This window comes from Caloenas nicobarica, chromosome 9, assembly GCF_036013445.1.
Source record: "Caloenas nicobarica isolate bCalNic1 chromosome 9, bCalNic1.hap1, whole genome shotgun sequence".
NCBI classification, from domain to species: domain Eukaryota; kingdom Metazoa; phylum Chordata; class Aves; order Columbiformes; family Columbidae; genus Caloenas; species Caloenas nicobarica.
Window position 1 is genome coordinate 20927068 of NC_088253.1, and position 4344 is coordinate 20931411.

Below are 4344 nucleotides of genomic sequence, written 5' to 3' on the forward strand. Positions count from 1 at the left end.
CTTGGCTTTCAAGAGAAGGATCTGTTTGGTGAACACCACAAAATTATGTTTTGATTTCAACTTGTTTGCATGTTAACGCAAGCAAATACAGTTTCTGCTGATGTAGCTGGCTAACGGTTTTTGTGGAAAAAAAGCATTGTGTGAGCTAAGGCATCATATGCAGGTGACACTGAAGTGCTATCAGTGCATCCACGAACTGGAACCAACAGATGGACAAACAGAACAGATCTTCAAAAAGTCAGGGGGCTGCATTAAAACCACAGCCTGCATCTCTAGGTCAGCAACCTGCAGAAGTTGTAAAGGTGAGAATAATAATTAAAAAACAATGCTGTCGTTTTGGCATGCCTAGTTCAGAGCTTCATTAAGCTTTGTGGTGCAGAAGTATTTCGGTCGCCTTCAGGAAGCCGTTCCTTAGTTCCATGAGCACTGAAGAAACCCACGAGATTGAGACAATCCATTGAAGAGTCTTTGGAGACTGACGGTTTCTCTTTGCCCACTGCAGAGCAGGGATTTGTTCATACAGGGGGGTGGATACTTCTCCCACCTCACATGATCTGTGCAGACTAGATGGTTCTCTGGAGCTGTTGTCAGGTGAACATCGGTTGTCTGCCCATGGCAAAAGGATTTACAGCACCATCAAGCATCCTTTAAAGATGAATAGAAAAGCCATATTTTGCTGGTGTGCCTACAGAGGTAAGTCCTATTTCTTTCCATTATTTTCTCCTTGTCACCTTCCTTGATAGGCAAAGTAGCGAAAACCACAGGAGAAGCCCTGCAAAACAAAAAGGACCTTTTGACCGTTTCCAAGATGGGGATGTGACTGATGGGACCCATTTCACCCAGCCCGAGCTGCCCCACCAGGTCAGTCTCCCCATTTCAGCAGAGGAGGCTGTGCAAACAGAAATCAAATTTTAATTGAATTCCCCCTTCATTCCTGGTGCCACACCTAGGGACAGGCCTAAGGATTTTACCTGCCCTTTACCCGTAGCATTGACAAGACAAACCGTGGCCCAAATATTTGTTCTTTGCTTTTATAACCAGGAGCGGAGGATGTTCCGCCCAGGGGCCTGTGAAAAACCCGACCTGAAAGCAGATTATTTGGATTTTTGGATAGCAGCAAATTCACTAAGTTCTACCCATGCACCAGAGGTTTTTTCCCTCAAGGTGGCACAAGAGGAACAAAAGTGTGACGAGCCCTGGTTGTGGCGAGGGAAGCAGGGGAAGGAGCTCTGAGTGCTTTGCTGTATTCATCTTCACAGGAGATATTTTCTATTTAAAAATATAGTTTCCCAAATAACTTACTTAAAACTGGAGTCTGACCCTGAGCTTTATTAGCCAATTAAATAGAAATACTGTAAAGGTACCATAATTGGGCTGTGTGTTATGTTTTTATAGTGTGAAAACTATGTCTTATACCAGAATGTAGAAATACAACTTGTATTGTTGTTGTTTTCTTTACATTATAGCCTTAATTCAGTTTATTCCCGGCATTTTCTGAGCCAGGAGATCGCAAAATACATGAATTTTCCATTGTATTTCTTAACAGGCAGAAATAAAAAGCGGCAAGAAAATGAAACTTCAGTCCATTCAGCAGTTTTGCAGAATGCGTGGCAAATAGTCAGCAACAACTGCGTTTTCTTTCTGCATTTATTCAGTTTCATTGGTGCTCAAATGAAATTTCACGTTACAGGACCGAATGAACAGGAAGATGACAGACGGGGCCATGGTCCTGAGCCCAAGCAAGGCTGGTTCTCTGAGCTGCAGGTCTGCTGGATAATGAACCACAAAGCACCAGTTACTGTGGTGCATTATTACGCTCATCAACCCCTGTTTCTCCTTTTTTATGTCCTGTTTGTCTCGGTATTTTTGTCGTACCCCTCACTGAGTCCTAACCAAGGGTGGGAGGGAGTCCGGCCACCCCAGCCCGGGCTGTGGCATCTTGGCCCGTCTCCACATCACGCAGATTCTGGATTTTGTCCTTCTCCAGGTTGTGTACGCAGCGCGTACGCGCGTTTCCACAAGCGGCGGCTTTGTGCCAAGAGGAAGAAGTTAAATAAGGAAACCGCCAGTGAGAGCCTGTTGCTCAATTGGCCAGATTGTCAGCGGCGCTTGGCCAACGAGAGCCGCGCTGGGGACGGCGTGTACGTCCACGTTGCGGACAGCAGAGCCTCAGAAGGACGCCCGGGCTCCTCGCTTGCAGCAGCTCCCCTTGGTGAGGTTTTAGGATGAGAAAAACAGCAACAAACCCAAAGAAATTATTTTCCTGCCTACCTAGAGAGGGCGAAGGCGTTTTCCGCCTCTTTTCTATCAGAGACACGAACAACGATTCAGCACGATCCCAAGGCTGTGACTATTACAAACGTGCTCAGGTGAGCAGAGGAATGTGTCTCCGTGCCTGGCAGCGCCTGCTTTGCCAGATCAGGACGCGGCAGAGCCAGCTGGCCGCGCTCCAGGTCCTTACAACAGCATGCGTGAGCTCGGAGGTGTTTTGCCACGTAATTCCCCTACGTTTCGATAAGATATAAATCCCTATATACCTCTGGGAGCCTGGGCTGCCTTGGAGCCCTGGCTAAGCTCCTTATTTAAACCCTGGGCAGGGCCTGGATGGGAGCTGCCCGGAAAGCAGTGCCCAGCATCACCCCTGGCTGTTTTCCCAGGGGAAGGAGGGATGTTGCAGTGATGCAGGAACTTCCTTCATCTGCCTGACGCATCCAGTTCGGGTCATTAGGAAAGCGTTTCTCAATCAGGAGCTGAGGGAGTTAAGAAGCTCCAGCTGTGTTTTACGAGAACTCGGCTCCTTGCAGGGTGTTGCCCAATCGCTCTGTTTTCTCCTCGGTCTGGAAAGAAGCCGTCCCTCGCCACCGCTCCGGTGGGACACGGTGCGTTACCTGTAGCCACGTGGCGCTGCTGGGGTGTCCCACGGGGCTCCTCAGCTTTTGCTAGAGCCGGTAGGACCTGGGAGATGCGAATAGGCAGCGCTGAAGCGTTCCATGGGAAAACGCCAGTTTGATGGAAGTTGGCCAGGTTTGGGGTACCGTGGGCTGTCAGGTGAGAATCTGGGGTCTTGGCCCCATCCTGGCCCAGGCGTCACCACCGCCACTGTTCCAGAGCCGTGAGGCTGGCACCTGGATGTCCTAGGAGAAAACTATTCTCCTGCAGAAAATTGCACATATGTTTTTCTCTGGCTGGGAATGACATTTACTCCCTCAATGCAGTTTTTACTGTCAAAGGAGGATCTTAGTCTCATAGTTTACACTTTAGGGACAATTTAAGCCTAAGTGGATCCTGTAGTCACGATGCCTGGGGGAGGAGGTGGGTGTCCTGGCACAAACCAGAGCACGATGCTCCCTGACAGGTGGCTGTAAATCTTCAGAAAGGATGTGACTGGTTAACTTTAGCCATGTGTTGAGCTCCACCATGACAGCACTCCCCTCTAGTGTTTTTTTAATAAACGAGCGTCGCAAATTCACACATCACGCCTCTCCCTGATAGAAATACTCATAAATACCGGCGTTATGCTGACTGCAGCGTTTCTCAAGGAGGATTTCCCCAGCCTGGAAGTTTACACACGGGCTGGGCAGTATGTGTAACCTGTCCTGCCTCGGCAGAACACCCTCCCCATCTGCCGGCCCGAGATGCGGCACCCGCCGACGCTCCTCCCGCAACGAGTTTTGAGAGGGTGGAGGAAAACACGGAGCTGCGAAACCTCAACCTGCTCTACAGGTGCCGGCTGCGCGCTCACATAGGGGCCGCCTCACTCATCCGTCGGCCACGGCCGTACGCTCGGACGGGCTTCCCTTGGTTTTGTGGGCGAAGCACCCGCGTCGCTGCTCCAAGGCTGCGCAGCCTCCCTCCCTCCAGCACCCGCGGCCGAAGGCGTGACTTGGCGGCAGGTAAACGCTGCCTGCGACTTGCCTGCGACCTGCCTGCGACCTGCCTGCAACCTGCCTGCAACCTGCCTGCGACCTGCCTGCAACCTGCCTGCGACCTGCCGGCGACCTGCCGGCGACCTGCCTGCGACCTGCCTGCAACCTGCCTGCGACTTGCCTGCGACCTGCCTGCGACCTGCCGGCAACCTGCCGGCAACCTGCCGGCAACCTGCCTGCGACCTGCGACCTGCCTGCGACCTGCCTGCAACCTGCCTGCGACCTGCCTGCGACCTGCCTGCGACCTGCCTGTGACCTGCCTGCAACCTGCCTGCGACCTGCCTGCGACCTGCCTGCGACCTGCCTGCGACCACAGCCCCGGCTGCCCGGGGAATTTGAGCCAGGGCTGCCAGCAGCGGGTGGCACCGGCCCCGTCCCGCTGGCCCCCGGGGACACTTCCCACCCCTGCGCTGCGAAG